The sequence below is a fragment of the Chiloscyllium punctatum genome, chromosome 36 (assembly GCF_047496795.1).
Source record: "Chiloscyllium punctatum isolate Juve2018m chromosome 36, sChiPun1.3, whole genome shotgun sequence".
Lineage (NCBI taxonomy): Eukaryota > Metazoa > Chordata > Chondrichthyes > Orectolobiformes > Hemiscylliidae > Chiloscyllium > Chiloscyllium punctatum.
Window position 1 is genome coordinate 28,934,332 of NC_092774.1, and position 19,445 is coordinate 28,953,776.

Genomic DNA, 19,445 nt, shown 5'->3' on the forward strand with positions numbered 1-19,445 from the left:
AATCAAGCCTGGGAGATGTGTTGTGGAGATACCGGGGACAGTCTGCAGACACATCCATGTCACGAGGAACTAGCTTTCTTACTCCGGGGCCGTCGCCCTTCCAGCCTTTCAGTGTTTTGCCTGTTCCCGAGTTCTCTCATTGGCTCGGAGGGGAGAAGGGGTTTGAATTCCTGTTGTGCAGGAACGACAATTCTTTCAATGTCTCAGATCAGTTCATGTGCCGAGAACATCAGAGTCAACCTCCCGGCCTCTTCAACAAGGGGACGGTGTCTGGACTGTCGGACAGGTCATCTTTCATTCTCCTCTAAATCCGCTTCCCAACGAGTTTCTAAACGTTCACAAAGCTGGAGACTGGGATTTCTGTTTTGCTTCATGAACATTTGAACATTTTTCCATTTTCTAACTGACAATGTTTTGCCAAAATCGCTTCCCAATTGTACACCTTGCCTCATGTCCAGGGATGAGGAATTTACATTTTGGGCGGACATTCCCAAGGTTGAGAATGTTCGCTTTGGAGTAAAGAAGGATAAATTGAGATTTCCTGGGGCTGTTGGTCAAGATGGGAGAAGAAGCGGTGGGAATGGGCAGATTAATGTTCAGAAGAACCAATTGCCACTGACCAGAGTCAGTTACCAGAGGACAGGGATTGAAGTTCTTGAATGAAAAGCAGCACTTGTGACTAATAAACACAGAGAATACTGCAGAATGTCAACAGGTCGAGCAGCATCTGTGGAAAGGGAAACAGAGCTGACGTTGTGAGTCTGGTACGTTGTTTGTTCAGAACCCGAGTTTCCTGCATGGCAATCAATTCCCAGACATGAGAAAACGGGACTTTATTGAGACGGGTTTTGTGAAGTTTGAGGGATAATGCAACCAACAGGAAGTCATTTAAAATCGCCAGCGAAGAAAGCAGAGCCAGCAGGTTACCACCCTGGGTGGGGGAGCCCCAAAGGATCTCTACGCCAACACCTTAAGTGTTCGGCCACAACTACACGCCCAAAGTAGAGGTCTAAACTTTCTCATGGAATTGTTCTAACAGGAAAGGTGAGTATTCGGATTGTCCTGTCCGAGCCATAGCCCCAACGTTTCCTGTTCCCCTGGATTTGATCAGGACAGCGGAAGCTGATGGGAGATCGAATTGAACTGCACACATTGATGAGAGATCGAGCGGGTGGGAAGGTTCCATTCCCATGCGTAGAGAGATTAATAATCAGGACCGAAAATAAGGAGCCACTTCAAGAAGTATGGGGTACATTCAGCAAAGCTAATGTAGAACTGTTCACAGAAAATTGTGATGAAAGTCTCTCGAGTTATTTTGATGAGAAGTGTTGATGATGCTAATACAATCGATAGGATGAACGTAGATTGGTAAATGTATTTGGTGACAGTCCTGTTCTAGCCCTGTGAGCGAAACCTGGATCTGAAGGAGTATAAGGAACATTAACAACATCGATCTGAAATTCGACACGTGACAAGAAACAGAGCCATCATTAACTTTTGAACTGGAGAAGGTTTCTTGTGAAATTAGCTTGAGGCTTGAGGTATGCAAGGTCAAGATATTTTAAGTAAAACACGGAAACGCTATCCTCATTAGCAGACAGTGAAAGGATTACAAGACACAAATTAAACATTTTCGACAAGTGATACAGGGAACTGGGAAGATAAGTATTATAAACTGTGAACAGCAAAGTTCTGGAGCACAACACTTACATTCAAAGACCGAAAACATCCAGGTCCTGATTATTCAGATTGCATTGTGGTGCGTTTTTGCAAAACATCCACTTGCAATGTCCTACAAAAGAGTGACAAAACCCATCCCTGTCAGCCCAGGATAGAAAATCCGAAGGGATGACCGTTTGCTGATTTTCTGAAGATTCACAGAGCTTAGACTGGGTTTTGCTGATTGTTTCTTTTCCACTCCCAGGAGCCGCAGTGGTTGAGGCGTTGAGTTGGGGAGAATAAAATGTGCCCGTGAGCAGCATGTGGGGCTATTTCAGCTTCCCCTCATCTGACTGCGCTGTGAGTTGACTCAGATGTTCTCAGGGACATTTACTGACGCGAGACAGTGAAAGGATTCTCATTCCCGCAGATCGGGAATTCAAACCGTATGCCGGCTTCAGGACAATGAGAAGAATAATTGGGGTATGTGAAGAAGCTGTGAGCTGCATTTCAAACAGGTAGGTGGAGTCAGATGCATTATCCATTGCGCCCCTGCCCTGTGCGTATCTAACGCCACCATGCTGCAGAGTTCTGACATTAACACGGACATGCGCAGCAATGGGAACATTCACAAGGTGAACAACCAAAGATAATCACCGTCACTGATTCCCTTCCACAGGCCCAACTTTGTGAAGCAGTATATTTCACTGGCAAAGGAAACACCCTTGTCGTCAGGTGCCTGCTTCATTTCGATCACGATTTCAAGCACCTCACTGTTCTAGTCTCATTTACAAACACTTTGCTCATAGCCTCCAAAGAAGCTCTGCGGGTATCGGCTTGCTCCACCCGAACAGGCAGTGGGTTGCAGATTCCCACCAGTCCCAATTTGAGTGAAATATTTTTCCCCCTCCACTGATTTGAATCTTAAAGAAGAAGCCGGGGAGCAAGCTCCCTTTCTTTTCGACGACATTTCTCATTTTGTACTCGGCAGGGTTCACACCTGCGTGGGGAAACCGCAATGGATTTCATGTACATCGCATTAACCACTCGGCCCACGAATACAGAACCACACTGACAGCTTGACTTCCCAGGTCTGTCTGCCTATGGAGCTGAGAAAGAGTGAATCATCGCAGAGTTTGTTTGAATCCAATCACTTCACAGTGATTCAAAAGGGTTAAATATCGGCACATGGTGTTTGCAGATATTTCGGTGTTTCACCCCAAAAGATGAAATGAACTTTCAGTAAAAAACAAAACTAGAAATTGCAGGAGGAACTGAGAAGGTCAGGCAACGTCTGTGGAAAGAGAATCAGAGACAACATTTCAGAATTTTGTTTTCTTCGACAGGTACTGTCAAACCTACCGAGTTTCTCTTTTGGTCTCGGCTTCTCAGTATCCGCAGTCCCTTTCCGTTTGGGGAACATTTTCCTGACCCTATTAAAAGCGCACAGCTTCGCAGCTCTGGCGTCTGTGAGCTTGTGGCGCAACGGTGGCGCGTCTGGCTCGATTTCTGAAAGTTGCATGTTCGAATCTTGATAAGCTCCACAACAGCAGCTCCTTATATTTCAAATCACGGAAGGAGTACTTTGACTCCGTATATCGGTTGAGCCAAATCTTCCCCTTTGCGTCTAATGAATCTGCCTCTTTGTCGGTGTCAGTTAGGGATTTACTGACCCCAATAACACCCTGTACGAAAGCATTCTTCCTCATGTCACTTTTGGTTCTTTTCCTCATGACTTTAAAACTCTGCCGAATCGTTGCCGATCCTTTCAGGCGTGGGAACATTTTGACGACATTACTTTCTCTGTCTGGACTTCGCATGACTTGAAAAGCTTCAATCGGGCCAGATTTCAAACTTCTGTACTCCGAAGAGAGCTCTCCCAAATTTCCAATCGACCCTCATCGCTGACATCCCTCAACCACTGCACCACTGCGTCAACCAAATTAAATTGTTTTCTTTCTAAAGTTTTCTCTGACACCGGAGTGACCAGTGACAAGCATTGCCCTCCTGAAAATAGGATACAGAGAGCAGGTGACCCCTCAGAGGTTGTCACCTCAACTGTGCACATTGGGCCAGTATATCATTGTGAAATATTTAAGTCAAAGCTTTTTTGGGAATCCGATGAGAATGCAAGGTGCAGAACAGAGCGCCGTTATACAGGAAAGCTGCGAAAGACGACGTTGAATGAACAGGAGAGAGTGGTCTCCCTGTTGGGTTCTGGCCCCAACACATCCCTCAAACACTGCATCACTCACGTCAACTTATTCAACGCTATCTCCAATCATTCCACTTCGCTGCTTTCTGTCCCATTGGTCCTCCAGGGAGCGCAACCTCGTTTTACGAAGGTGCTTTTTGAGGAAATTAAACAGGCGCTTTCGCACAAATCATGAAACCCGGGATCTCTCGCACGTCTGCGTCGACGAAGACCCAAAGCAAGAATCATACCCCTAGACCAACGGGCCACACGGTTGGTACGCCGGCGTCCCTGCCCCCGCACTACCTCTTGAACCAGCTGAGTCTTGCTCAGAGTAAAGTCCAGTTGACATTGAACAGGCTGGGGCTGTTTTCTCTGGAACGTCAGAGGTTGAAGGGTGACTTTATGGATGTTTACAAAATTATGAGGGGCATGGATAGGATAAATAGGCAAAGTCTTTTCCCTGGGGTCGGGGAGTCAAGAACTAGAGGGCATAGATTAAGGGTGAGAGGGGAAAGATATAAAAAAGATCTAAGGGGCAACTTTTTCACGCAGGAGGTGGTGCGTGTGTGGAATGAGTTGCCAGAGAAAGTGGCGGAGACTGGTACAATTGCAACATTTAAGAGGCGTTTGGATGGATATATGAATAGGAAGGGTTTGGAGGTATATGGGCCGGGTGCTGGCAGCTGGGACGAGATTGGGGTGGGATATCTGGTCGGCATGGACGGGTTGGACCGAAGGGTCTGTTTCTATGCTGTACATCTCTATGACTGTATGAACAGCTGCTTCTCATTCTGTCTCTCTGCTGCCGTTTGCCCGTCCCCAGGAACCGGGCCCTCTCTACTGGCAGAAAATTAACCCGTTTTCTTTCTAAACTTTTCTCTGACACCGGAGTGACCAGTGACAAGTATTGCCCTCCTCAACATAGGGTACAGAAAACAGGAGAAGACCCCGCAGACCTCCACGGGTGTGTCATCTCAACTCTGCATACTGGGCCTGTGTATCAATGTGAAATATTTACGTCGAAGTTTTTTGGGAAGCAGATGAGAAGGCGAGGTGCACAACAGTGCGCCGTTATCGGGAAAGCTGCTAAACTCGACATTGAGTGAATAGGGAAGATGGTTTCCCTTCTGGGTTATGCTCTCATCACACACCGGCAGACATATCGCTGACGAGCAAGTATTAACTCTGTCTAAATTGCCACATTCTGTTTTTACGAACCGTGATTTCACTCAGAAGAACAATTTACCTGCTCCCTCCTGAATATCCTTCCAGGCTCGAACGTACCTTCCAGGTGAAGCAGCACTTTACCTGCACATTTGCCGCAACCTAGTCTACTGCATTCGCTGCTCACAGCGTCGTTTCCCCAACGGAGCATGGAGTATAAACTGGGTGTCTGCTTCGCAGAACATCTCGGTTCTACCCGCGAAAAAAGGCCCTGAGCTTCTGCTTTCCTACCACTTTAACACGCCACCATGTTCCCTGGCCAACATCTCTGTCTCAGGCTTGCAGCAGTGTTCCAGCAAAGCTCAGCTCCAGATGGAAGAACAACGCCTCATATTCCACTTCAAAACCCTACAGCCCTCCGGTCTTCAAGATCGAGTTCCATGACTTTAGGGCCTGAAATCCCCCATGTCCTTGACCCCTACCACACACATACGAGCCCTTGTTATCACATAGTCTGCTATGACACACTACTTATTGTTAGTCACTAACGGTCTCCATTAACAGTTATTCACCCTCCCACACGGATCGTTATTCACTCCTTTGTCCCTCCTATTGTTCTCTCTCTGAGCTGGCGGGAAAGAGAGCAATGTACACTGGAGACTCGGAGCCAGCTGAAACTTGGTCAGTGTGAAATACATTCCACTTTGCTCCAAGAATTGCAAGCAGCAAAGAGTTTGCAGAAGATCTGCTTGTCATTCTGTCCACGGGATGCGGTTTCCGACATACGGATCATCTTGTCATTCACGTCGGAACGGACTTGGCGAACTCCTGCAGGGAAGGCACGAAACCACAAGGTATGCGTTTCAATGTTATCAGTTCATTGGCATCTCAGAGAAGTGGTTTTGTGATTCAGTTCATAGGAAACCGACGAAGAACAGGAGAAGACCACTCAGACCTCCAAAAGCACCTCACTTGAACGGTTTGAAAGGCAAGGTGCTAAACAAACCGAGTACCATCGCAAATGCAAGTCGCTCAAGGAGGCACTGAACAAGACCAGAGGACGGTTTCGATCCATCGACCTCTGGGTTATGGGCCCAGCACGCTACCGCTGCGCCACTCTGCTCCGACGCACAACGGGCCGCTTCACAGGTCCCTTCAGCCTTTCGTCTGGCGCGTGGCATGCACGCTCGAGACTGATGTCAAAGATCTTCACTGCTGTCGTCTTATATGGTGTTGCGCAGACGTATGCAGGCTGTGTAAATATCAACTTTTTCTAACTTCCCACACTCTCTTGTGATTTCACTCTGAATAGACGCCATGCGGCCCACCTTCGCTCTGCTGGGTCGACACAGTAAGTAAACGTGGGTCTCTATCCGTATCATTCTCTTGCCTTCTCCATGTAATTCTGCACATTGTTACTTTAAACATGACCACCGAATTCCCGTTTGCGTCCAATGAATCTGCCTCTTTGTCAGTGTCAGTTCGGGATTTACTGACCCCTCAGGTTGTCACCTCAACTGTGCACATTGGGCCAGTACATCATTGTGAAATATTTATGTCGAAGCTTTTTTTGGGAAGCGGATGTCAAGGCAAGGTGCAGAACAGAGCGGGAAAGCTGCTAAAGACGACGTTGAATGAATAGGAGAGAATGGTCTCTCTTTTGCGTTATGGTCCCAACACGCACCCGTTGTGCCATTCTCCTGCATTGCCCGGCAGTTTTTCCAGAGAAGTATTCAGCTTTTCATCTGGCGTGTGGCAGGCACGAGAAAAATCAGGAAGAGGCAAAACACTGAAAGGCTCGAAGGGCGATGGCCCCGGTGGTGGAGAGCTCATTCCTCGTGACATGGATGTACCTGCAGATGGTGGGATCAGGCTGTCCCCATGTCTCCACAATGTATGTCCAAGGCTTTATTATAGAAAAGTAAAACTGATAGAAAACAATGGTAATTTTGGGCGGGGCGGTTTGAATTATGAATTGATTAGTAGGTTCCTCAAAGACACTGTGCAAACTGCTCTTGGACCTGTCTCTGTGGCGCAATTGGTCAGCGCGTTCGGCTGTTAACCGAAAGGTTGGTGGTTCCAGACCACCCAGGGACGGCGCGCTCCTTGTTCTCGTTCCTACTGCTTTCTTGCCTGCGAAAGTGCACGTTTTTAATGGTGTCAGGAAAATGTTTCCCAAACGGAAATCTGTTCCACTGAGGCAGCACAAAGGGGTTTCTGAATTGATTGAATTTCTAACATAAATGACTGCGGATGCTGAGAATCCGAGACAGAAAGCGAAACTGCTGGAGAAACTCAGCAGGTTTGGCTGGACCTGGATGAGGCAAAAAACGAATTCTGAAATGTTGTCTCTGATTCTCTTTCCACGGATGCTGCCTGACCTGCTGAGTTGCTCCTGAAATTTCTGGTTTTGTTTTTAACTGAACGTCCATTTCATCTTTCGGGATGAAACACCCAGACTCGCCATTTGCAGATATTTAACCCTTTCGAAACCTGAGAAGTGATTGAATTCAAACAAACTCTGCAAGGATTCACTTTTTCTCAGCTCCACAGGCAGAGAGACCTGGGAAATGAAGCTGTCAGTGTGGTTCTGTATTGGTGGGCCGAGTGGTGAATGCGATGGACATGAAATCCATTGCGGTTTCCCCACGCAGGTGTGAACCCTGCCGACTACAGTTGAGAAACGACGTCAAAAAGAAACAGAGATTGCTCCACGGTTTTTTTAAAGATGCAAATCAGTGGAGGGGTTGAAGTATTTCAATCACATTGGGACTGGTCGGGAATTTGTAGCCCACTGCCTGTCAGGGTGGAACAAGCAGATACCCACAGAGCTGCTATTGAGGCGATGAGCCAAGAGTTTGGAAATGAGATCGAACAGTGAGGGGCGTGAAGTCGTAATCGAAGTTAAGCAGGTACCTGAGGACAAAGGTGTTTTAGTTGCCAGTGAAAGATACTGCTTCACAAAGTTGGGACTATGGAAGGGAATCAGTGACGGTGATTATCTTTGGCTGTTACTCTTGTGAATGTTCCCATTGCTGCGCATGTCCGTGTTAACGTCAGAACTCTGCAGCATGGCGGCGTCAGATCCGCACAGTGACAGGGGGGCAATGGATGATGCATCTGACTCCACCTACCTGTTTGAAATGCAGCTCACAGCTTCTTCACACACCCAATTAATCTTTCTCATTGTCCTGAAGCCGGCATACGGTTTGAATTCTCCTGCATTGCCCGGCAGTTTTTCCAGAGAAGTATTCAGCTTTTCATCTGGCGTGTGGCAGGCACGAGAAAAATCAGGAAGAGGCAAAACACTGAAAGGCTCGAAGGGCGATGGCCCCGGTGGTGGAGAGCTCATTCCTCGTGACATGGATGTACCTGCAGATGGTGGGATCAGGCTGTCCCCATGTCTCCACAATGTATGTCCAAGGCTTTATTATAGAAAAGTAAAACTGATAGAAAACAATGGTAATTTTGGGCGGGGCGGTTTGAATTATGAATTGATTAGTAGGTTCCTCAAAGACACTGTGCAAACTGCTCTTGGACCTGTCTCTGTGGCGCAATTGGTCAGCGCGTTCGGCTGTTAACCGAAAGGTTGGTGGTTCCAGACCACCCAGGGACGGCGTGCTCCTTGTTCTCGTTCCTACTGCTTTCTTGCCCGCGAAAGCGCACGTTTTTAATGGTGTCAGGAAAATGTTTCCCAAACGGAAATCTGTTCCACTGAGGCAGCACAAAGGGGTTTTTGAATTGATTGAATTTCTAACATAAATGACTGCGGATGCTGAGAATCCGAGACAGAAAGCGAAACTGCTGGAGAAACTCAGCAGGTTTGGCTGGACCTGGATGAGGCAAAAAACGAATTCTGAAATGTTGTCTCTGATTCTCTTTCCACGGATGCTGCCTGACCTGCTGAGTTGCTCCTGAAATTTCTGGTTTTGTTTTTAACTGAACGTCCATTTCATCTTTCGGGATGAAACACCCAGACTCGCCATTTGCAGATATTTAACCCTTTCGAAACCTGAGAAGTGATTGAATTCAAACAAACTCTGCAAGGATTCACTTTTTCTCAGCTCCACAGGCAGAGAGACCTGGGAAATGAAGCTGTCAGTGTGGTTCTGTATTGGTGGGCCGAGTGGTGAATGCGATGGACATGAAATCCATTGCGGTTTCCCCACGCAGGTGTGAACCCTGCCGACTACAGTTGAGAAACGACGTCAAAAAGAAACGGAGATTGCTCCACGGTTTTTTTAAAGATGCAAATCAGTGGAGGGGTTGAAGTATTTCAATCACATTGGGACTGGTCGGGAATTTGTAGCCCACTGCCTGTCAGGGTGGAACAAGCAGATACCCACAGAGCTGCTATTGAGGCGATGAGCCAAGAGTTTGGAAATGAGATCGAACAGTGAGGGGCGTGAAGTCGTAATCGAAGTTAAGCAGGTACCTGAGGACAAAGGTGTTTTAGTTGCCAGTGAAAGATACTGCTTCACAAAGTTGGGACTATGGAAGGGAATCAGTGACGGTGATTATCTTTGGCTGTTACTCTTGTGAATGTTCCCATTGCTGCGCATGTCCGTGTTAACGTCAGAACTCTGCAGCATGGCGGCGTCAGATCCGCACAGTGACAGGGGGGCAATGGATGATGCATCTGACTCCACCTACCTGTTTGAAATGCAGCTCACAGCTTCTTCACACACCCAATTAATCTTTCTCATTGTCCTGAAGCCGGCATACGGTTTGAATTCCGAACTGCGGGAATGAGACTCTTTTCACTGTGTCGCGTCAGTAAGTGTCCCTGAGAACATCTGAGTCAAGTCACAGCGCTGTCAGAGGAGGGGGAGCTGAAATAGCCCCACACGCTGCTCACGGGCACATTTCACTTTCCCCAACACACCGCCCCAACCACTGCGGCTCCTGGGAGTGGAAAAGGAACAAGCACCAAAACCCAGTCTCAGCTTTGTAAATCTTCAGGAAATAAGAAAACTGTACATACCTTCGGGTCTTCCATCCTGGGCTGACAGTGTTGATTTTAAATGGCTGTCCAGTCAGTGTCGATTCGTTTTGGCTGAAAAAATCTTCCTTATCTCATCCCAGCATTTCTTGCCACAGAAAACTGCGCGGCAGAGTTCATGTATATATTTCCTTGTATGGTATTTTGTAAATTACATCCGTTTGCTGGTTGTTTTTATCGGGTATTTCAGGTACATTAGCCGCTGCTTAAGTGTGTTGGTATATGTGTGGGCTACCATGATGCTGAGAGGGTTGAGTTGTCTGGACATCATTTCCCAGATGTCTTTAATGTAAAGTAATGTGGCTAGGGTTTCTGCAGACGTTGTGTCTGCTTGTGTCAGTTTGTTGATGTGAAATCGGTACACTGGGTTTATTGGGTCGGCAAAAGTGAGGACTGCAGATGCTGGAAACCAAAGTTTAGATCTGAGTGGTGCTAGAAAAGCACAGCAAGTCAGACAGCTTCCGAGGAGCAGGACAATCGATGTTTCGGGCAAAAGCCCTTCATCAGGAATAGAGGCAGGACCCCTCCAGGGTGGAGAGATAAATTGGGGGTGGGGTGTGCGGGGCCAAAGGTAGCAAAAAGTACAATCAGTGAATGGGGGAGGGGATGGAGGTGACAGATCAGAGAGGAGGGTGGAGCGGATAGGTGGGGAGGGAGATTGGCAGGTAGTACAGGTCATGAGGTCAGCGCTGAGCTGGAAGGTTGGAATTGAGGTCAGGTGGAGGGAGGGGAAATGAGGAATCTGATGAAGTCCATATTGATGGCCTAGGGTTGAATTTACCCCAAGCGGAAGATGAGGCGTTCATCCTCCAGGCATCGAGTGGGGAGGGAGCGGCGATGAAGGAGGCCCAGGACCTGCATGTCCTCGGCAGAGTGGGAGGGGGTTTGAAATGTTGGGCCATAGGGCAATGGGGTTGATTGGTGCGGGTGTCCTGTAGATGTTCCCTCAAGCGTTGTGACTTGACTCTGCGAAGAGTCTCCAGTCTCCCCAATGTAGAGGAGACCGCATCGGGGGCAATGGATACAAGAAATGACATTGTTGGATACACAGGTGAAAGCCTTCGACCGACCACGGCCCGGATTCGATTTCCGGTCAGGGAAGAAATTTTCAGTAGAGCTATCAGGCTGTGCATGTATCTCCCTGGTAGTCTAGTGGTTAGGATTCGGCGCTTTCACCACCGCGGCCCGGGTTCGATTCCCGGTCAGGGAAACCGTTTTCTTGGGGTTTATCGGCTACCCGTTCTTCTGAAACACTCTGTGAGGTTGTTTATTGATCTTCGTCGTTCCTGGGTGCTGCAGTGTCTCGTGGCTCGTTGAAATCGTGTCCTGATTCAGATTTCTTTGTATGTGTAGTGGTGATTGCTTCTGTTGTTAAGTTCTTGGTTCGCATGCGTTGTTTTCCTGTAGACGCTGTTTTGAATATACCATTGACTGTTCGCTCCACTGTGACATCTAGAAATGGCACTTTGTTGTTGTTCTCCTCTTTTGTGAATTTTATGCCAGTAAGGATATTGTTGATGGTGTTGTAGGATTCCTCGAATTTGTTTCATTTTTTGATGACAAAAGTGTCATCGCTGCAGCGGACTCAAAGTTTGGGTTGGATCGTTGGAAGGGCTGTTTGTTCGAGTCTCTGCATTATTGCTTCTGCTAGGAATCCTGATGCTGGTGGTTTCATGGGTATTTCGTTGATTTGTTTGTAGGGCTTGTTATTGAATATGAAGTGGGTGGTAAGGCACAGTTCCACGAGCTTGACAGTGCTATCTTTGCTGATGAAGTTGATGCTGTGTTTGTGTCTTTAGTTCTTCGAGTAGTGTCTTCAGTTTTCTTTGGTCACGTTGATGTTAATGGATGTGAACAGGGCTGTTATGTCAAAGTACAACATTATTCCATCCTCTTCTATCTCAGTGTCTTTGCTGTTCAGGAATTCTTGGATGGAGTGAATGGAGTGGAGTGAATCTTCGACGAGGTGTTTTTGCCTTCAGTGGAGGCCTTTGACTAGTCTGTATATTGGTGTTCCAAGTCGTGAGATTATGGTCTAAGGGGGGGCTCCTGGTTTGAAGGGGAGGAGAACAACAACAATGTGGCATTTCTTAATGTCACAGTGGAGCAAACAGTCAATGGGGAATTTCAAACTGGCATCTACTGAAAAACAACGCACACAAACCAAATACTTTACTGCAGAACCTGTCATCCCAACACCCACAAATGAAGCTGCATCAGGACATTATTTCAACGAGCCACTACACACTGCAGCACAGAGAAACTACGAACAGCACAAGAGAAATACGTATATACTGTATTTAAGGAGAACGGATCCCCAATAAACCCCCTCCGCCGTTTTCTCATTGATGCTTTCAAGGTGACTCTCAAAAATTCGGTTTGTCCCTCCATTCTTGCCTGTTTGTTTTTTGTGGGTTTTGAAAGCTTTCACAATCCTCTGATTGAGTATTGGAGTTGGGAGGTTATGTTGTGTCTGTACAGGACATTTTTTAGACCACTTTTGAAATATTGTGTACAATTCTGGTCTCCTTCCTATCAGAAGGATATTGTGAAATTTGAAAGGGTTCTGAAGCACCAATGGGTCCACAGAGGGGAAGAGGCCCTTCTGCTGCCCTGAGTGTGGGAATGCCTTCAGTGATTCATCTGTCCTGCTCACGCACCAGATGGTCCACACCGGGGAAAGCTGTTCTCCGGCCCCAAGTGCGAGATGGCCTTCAGCAGTTCTTCCACCTGCTGAGACACCAGTGGGTCCACACTGAGGAGAAGCCGTTCTTCTGCCCCGATTTCAGGAAGGGCTTTGCTCTTTCTTCCGACCTACTGGCCCATTGGTGGGTCCTCATGGGGGAGAGGTCGTTCAGTTGCCTTAGTGCAGGAAGTCCTTCATCAATTCCTCAGCCCTGCTGATGCAACAGTCTGTCCACACCGGGGAGATACCTTTATCCTGCCCGAATGTGGGAAGGGTTTTACCCGCTCCTCCACACTGCTGAAGCACCAGCTGGTCCACATGGGGGGATGGGGGGCGGAGGGTGGGAGGCCCTTCTGCTGCCCTGAGTGCGTGAAGTCATTCCTCCGCCCTGCTGAAGCACCAGTGTGTCCACACCGGGGAGAGGCCCTTCAGCTGGCCCGAGTGTGGGAAGAGGTTCATGTTTTCCTGCAACTTGCGGAAGCACCACCGGGGGCACCAGCGCTCCCAGCAATCAGATCCCACCGGTGACGCTGCCTTGGGTCTCACTCCCGGACTGAACCTCCTGCCAGTTCTGACAGTGGGTGCAGTGGGAGAGTAGGTGGGCTGTTTTTATTTTCTGCTGGACTGCAATTGCCCACACCCCACAACCACAACCTCGTGGTGGCTCACGGTTAGCACTGCTGACTCATGGCACCAGGAACCCAGGAATAATTCCACCCTTGGGGGTCTGTGTGCAATTTATGGAGGGTAGGAAAATGGATCTGAGTGGGTTACTCTTCGGAGAATCTGTGCAGATGTGTTGGGCTGAAGGACCTGTTTCCACACTGTAGGAGTTCAACCATCGTATGAGCTTTGCTTTCATTGGAAACTGCTGCTCTTTGAGCCAGGGACTGCACATTGCCAAATGAAATGATCCAGAGAAACGTAAGACCGCAAGAGCATTGGAGCAGAAGTTAGGCCATTCGACCCATCGAGTCTACTCAGCCATTCGTTAGAGACAAAAGTAGTGCAGATGAGATTAGCTACAGTGTGGAAACAGGCCATTGGTCCCAACATCGACCCTCCGAAGAGTAACCCATCCAGACCCAATTCCCTCTGACTAATGTACCAAACTCGATGGGCAGTTAGCATCGCCAATCGACATGACCTGAACGTCTTTGGACTATGGAAGAAATCAGGACCACCCAGAGAAAACCCACGCAGACACTGGGAGAATATGAAAACTCCTCACAGACAGCCACCCAAGGCTGGAATCAAACCTGGGTCCCCGGAACGGTGAGCCTGCAGTGGAAAACACTGAGCTACTACATGTTGAAACCCGATGTAGGCAAGCAAGAGGTTGGGAGAATACAGCAAGCCAGGCAGCACCAGGATGTGGAGTAGTCAGCGTTTTGTGTATTAACCCTTCTTCTGGACTGAAACGTTGACTTCTCTGTGAAAAACGATTTACGGGAATGTTGCTGGGGGTTGGAGGGTTTGAGCTACAGGGAGAGGCTGAATCGGCTGGGACTGTTTTCACTGGACCGTCAGAGGCAGTGGAGTGACCTAATAGAGGTTACAAAATCATGAGGGGCATGGACAGGTTAATAGAGAAGGTCTTTTCCCTGGGCTGGGGGAGTCCAGAACTAGAGGGCATAGGTGTAGGGTGAGAGGCGAAATATATTAAAGGGACAACCTCTTCATGCAGAGGGTGGTACAGAAATGAAATGAGCTGCCACACGACTTGGGTCAGGTGTTGTCAAATGGGACGAGATAAGTTTAGGATATCAGGTCAGTATGGACAAGTTGGACCGAAGGGTCTGTTTCCAAGCTGTATGTGTCTCTGACTACTAGTCCTGATGTAAGTTTAAAATAGAGTCCAAGTAACTTTGAATAGTTCAATCTTGTTGTGCTCACCTCCTGAAAAGTTTCAGATGAATCCCTCTGAGCGATACTGTTTAAACATGCTGAGTTGGACAAAATATCCCATCAAGTTCAACACAAACCCAGAGTTGAAGAAGTCAGGAGTCAGAACACCAACGGGACCAAAACTGATCACAATATTCCAGGTGCAGCCTCATCAACGTCCTGTATAAAGATAACATAACATGCCAACATCTATATTCAATTCCCGAACTGATGAAGGCCAGTGTGCTGAAACCTTTCTTCACTGCCTTCTGTATCGATGTAATCAGAGATATATGACCTACTTTAAACTGATCGACAATCCTGCTTCTGGGAGCACAATGACTAATAGGGAAGGCAAAGGGGAGATTGGCCTTTAAATGGAGTATAAAAGTAGGGAGGTGAAAGTGGAGGTTTTGATTGAAAGGGCAGTGAAGATTCAATCAGCTGACAGTGGATCTGAATTTCATGTAGATCGGACCAGGTTCGGACAGAAGGAAACCAGATAAGTTTTTACAACAAACCACAACGATTTCATCATTAGACTCTTAATTCCAGATTTATATTGAATTCAGATTCCACCATCTGCCGTGGCAGGTTTTGAACACAAGTCCCTAGAACATTACCTGGGTGAATAGTCTGGTGACAATAAAGTCGGCCATCGCCTCCCCTGAACACATTGGCTTATTGTGTTCAGAGGTAACAAAGGAGCAAGAGGTTTCAGCAGCTGCTAAATTGTTGATATTACACAAGGGACCATCAGCAGTCTCAGTAATGGCACATACTGAAGTCAGTGTCCTGGATCGGGGGAAGGGCTCGGGAACCAGAAGAAGCAGGAACAGGAATATGCCATTCAGCCCCTTGAGCCTGCTTCTCCATTCAGTAGGATTCTGGGTCATCTGGCATTCCCCACATTCACTTTCCTGCCCTTTTCCTGCAACTGTTCATCCCCGACTCTTCATGAATCTATCGATCCTAGTTTTAAAGTGACGTGAAGGCTGTCAACAGAGTTACTTGCGTGGTGGGCTGGGGGGGGGGGGTGGGGGTGGGGGGAACTGGGGCTCAGGTCGAACTTGGGGACTAAAACAATGGCTTCACACTTCACAATATTTAACTAAGGGAATGTTTATGGTTATCCAATGCTGGAAATTGGGCAGGCATTCCGATGAAATTATTGGTAAATTATGAATGACAGAGGAGTCGGGAGAGATGTGGTGTTCAGGCACAGTTGGATATCATTAGTATAGATGCCAACACCAGCAGCTCCGGTTAAACAAATCAGAACGGAAGACACTAAAAGCAGACCCTCCCAGAGGATAGAGTGTTGCTGGAGGTGGTCAGTACTGTCATTAACCCTGATCAAGGCTGTCCGCAGAGGGACATTCGACGAGGGAATGTTTATCCCTGTCACCGGTACAAAGGATGTCAAATATGACCTTGATAAGAACTGTTTCAGGGGTGGAAACCAGACTCGAGGGCTTTAAACACAGAATTCTGGAAAAGATGGGAATGGCTAATTCAACAATGTTACATCCAAACCAACACATCTATTCGTGCGATAATAATAGAAGTGTTTTGGTTTTTATTTCGAAGATTCTCAGGAACACTTAGTAAGAAACAACAAAATTAACACAAGAAATACTGCAATTGCTACAAGGTGCCTGCTCCCAATAGAGGGCCATCTGGTGATCAATTAACTGTCGACAAGGGGCAATATCGGAAAGGAATTACCCTGTTCATAGCTATAAGAGGGGAGACACAGACTGCTTGATACAAACATACAATGGGCGGGAGTAGGTCACTCGGCACTTCGAGCCTGCTGCAACATCCAATAAGATCATGGCTGATCTGAATTCAACCTCAACTCTACATTCCAACATATCCCCGACAATCTTTCATCCCCTTGGTTATCAAGAACCTATCTACCTCTGCCTTAAAGATTTTGAATCTACTGCCTTTTGAAGAAGACACACAACCCACAGAAAGAAAAGAAATCATCCTCATTTTTGTCTTCTACATTTAAAATATGACCCTGTACTTTCAGATATTAAGATAGGGACACAAGCTGCATTCAAATAATACCTGTGAGCAGTTAATTATGTCAAAGTGCTTCACATGAACATAATGAGAATTCCTTTAAAAATCACAAGACCGGAGCACAGATGAGACATGTGACCAAATACTTGGTCAAAGGGACAAGTTTAGGGCAATTTTTTAAACAGGTTCAATTTCCCAAACATCAGAAGACAAAGACGTGAACAACAAACACAAAATATCAAAGAATGGGAAACAACAGTGTAGTCATAATGTCACAGGATGGGTAATCCAGGGAGCATGAGTTCAAATCCCACCACAGCAAGAGGTAAGATGTGAATAATTCAAATCATAAATGGGGAACACAAAGTAAGTCTCAGTATGGTATCGATGGCACTGACGTCAATTGTCATTGAAAACCCATGTACACCAATGTCCTTTCAGGAGGGAAACTGCCATCCTTGCATGGTGTGACTTACATGTGACTCCAGACCAACAGCAATGTGGTTGACTCTTAAACTGCCCTCTGAATTGGCACAAGCAAGACACCTTGCACTTAGGGATGGATAACAAACATCAACCTTGTGAAAGTGTCATAACAGAAATTGCTGGAGAAACTCAGCCAGTCTGGGAACACTGGTGGAGAGAGAGAGAAAGAAAGAAAGACAATATCCTGGCTTGAGTCCAGAACAGTTGTGAAGAAGGGTCACAGCACTTGAAATGCTAACTCTGCTTCTCTCTCCACATGTGCTGCCAGTCCTATTGAGTTTCTGCGGCATTTGACGCATTTTTGTGTTTCAGATCTCCATCATCTGCAGTTCTTCATTACACTGACTTAGGGAAGCTCAAATCCCATGAAGGGGTCGAGCAGAAGGGCTGGAGATACTCAGCAAGTCTTGCACCAGTTATGGAGATAAAAACAGTTCGTACTTGGGGTCATTGAATGATCTTACATCAGGGACAAACTTTTGGGGAAGCTGCAAGAGTAAAAGGCACTGGTGTAACGTCAACATCTGGGAGAACCCTCTCAGCCATGGGGGTCAGGCTGACTGAGCATTCTGGTCCTGCTCATTACCTGTTAAATTCTCCATTTGTTGTTCTTGTTATATTTCTACATGGTTGACACATTCCTATGTTTCAAAATGAAATTACAAACAGACAAGTATTGTCCATTTAAGTCATCATACATTAGAGGGTTTGGAACGTGAATGTAACTTTTAAATAGAAAGTATTTATTCATGCATGGGGTGTGGGCATCGCTGGCAATGCCAGCATTTATACCCATCCTTAACCACCCTGTGGTTGGTTGGAAAAGTGCATGAAGGTGTCTGAGATTGTCTTGATCAGCACAGCAATCTCAAAGATGGGTGTGCTCAGGTAGAAGTACCCTCCACTCCCACAGCCAAGTCTGCATTCACTTCAATTATAGATGCCATCTAAACCTCCCAGGACAAGGACAGCATGGGATGACAATCAGAATAAAGCTTCCTCTACTCTTCAATTGCAAGTGACGCGACCTCAACACTGTACCCAAGAAACACTGCCAAGACAGAGACTGCATTGGGTTAGGTACAGAGGAAAACGTCCTCTACACTTCCCCATTCATACAGTCCCAGGACAATGACAGCAGAGGGTTAAATAAACAGTAGAGGTTCTTCCATTCTGACTGAGATTTAGTCCGTTCTACACTATTCCTCAAGGAAAATTTAGAACTGAGACTATTCTCTGGTACAGAGTTCACACATCCTAATGGGAATGACAGCAACAGAAAATCATGTCGTGACACACAGATAAAACACACACAATGTACAACAAAACTAGACTGTTCTTGGGATCAAAGACATAGTCCCTGCAATGATCTGAATGTGAGCTGAACAAATTTCACACTTGAACAATATTCTCTGGGAATGCAATGCCCACCTCACTGCTGTCTATTCAGTTCCTCTGCTCTCGTTCAGGGCTGAGTTGCGGCTGACCACATTGTGGCGTGGGGGTCAAGAGGTTAGACAGTTAAGGTCAACATGGATTGAGGGCATCCTTTGTCATGCCGGTGAGGTGGAGGGTCGCTCATTTACTCAACTTATAATCGGGGACAAGGGGATGTCAGGCTGGGCTTATATCAGTTTGAGTTTAGAAGAAACAGATGATCCGATGGAGCTGTATAACATCTGGAGAGGACTTAATGCAAATGTAATGTCAACTCAATTCTAGCCAGAGACTAGTCTCTCATTTAAGATAGGAGAGTTTTGTTTTTCTCACAAGTGTTCCCGAGACTTTGAAATTCACTTCTTTAGAGAGCAGCATGTGGTGGTGGCGCGGTGGTTAGCACTGCTCCCTCACGGCTTCAGTGACCTGGATTTAATCCCACCCTCGGGCCGCATGTCTGTGTGGAGTTTGCACATTCTCCCCTTGTGTCTGCGTTGGCTTCCTGGGGTGCTCTGGCCTCCTCTCACGGTCCAAAGGACGTGCAGTTGAGGGTAGATTTACCATGGGAGATGCAGGGTTACAGGGATAGGGGAACGAACTGGGTCTGGGTGGGATGGTCAGTCAATGTTGACTCGATGGGCTGAATGGTCTAATTGCACGCAATTGGCCTATATCAATCAATAGTATGCACTTGCTTTATGGTTATCGACATCAAATTACATGAGTGGTTTTGGTTATTTCATCTCTTATTATCGTATTCAACCAACTACAGCATCTAGAAACTTGCTTAATTACAATATCCAATATCTGCAGAGTACATTTTACTTTGTCACAACCATTATCTTGAACTCTGACGTGTGACCTCTTCATTGCTGTCAAAGCTCTTTATTTGT

The 19,445-nt window shown here is 46.9% G+C and overlaps 3 non-coding genes across 3 annotated transcripts; all 3 read left to right on the forward strand.

The window, feature by feature from the left end:
- The first annotated feature begins 7,043 nt into the window (after positions 1-7,043).
- On the forward strand, positions 7,044-7,117 carry trnan-guu (transfer RNA asparagine (anticodon GUU)). Its single transcript has one exon. It is a non-coding gene; the product is annotated as a tRNA-Asn (tRNA).
- Positions 7,118-8,562: 1,445 nt separating this feature from the next.
- On the forward strand, positions 8,563-8,636 carry trnan-guu (transfer RNA asparagine (anticodon GUU)). Its single transcript has one exon. It is a non-coding gene; the product is annotated as a tRNA-Asn (tRNA).
- A 2,524-nt stretch (positions 8,637-11,160) lies between these two features.
- Positions 11,161-11,232, forward strand: trnae-uuc (transfer RNA glutamic acid (anticodon UUC)). Its single transcript has one exon. It is a non-coding gene; the product is annotated as a tRNA-Glu (tRNA).
- The last annotated feature ends 8,213 nt before the right edge of the window (positions 11,233-19,445 follow it).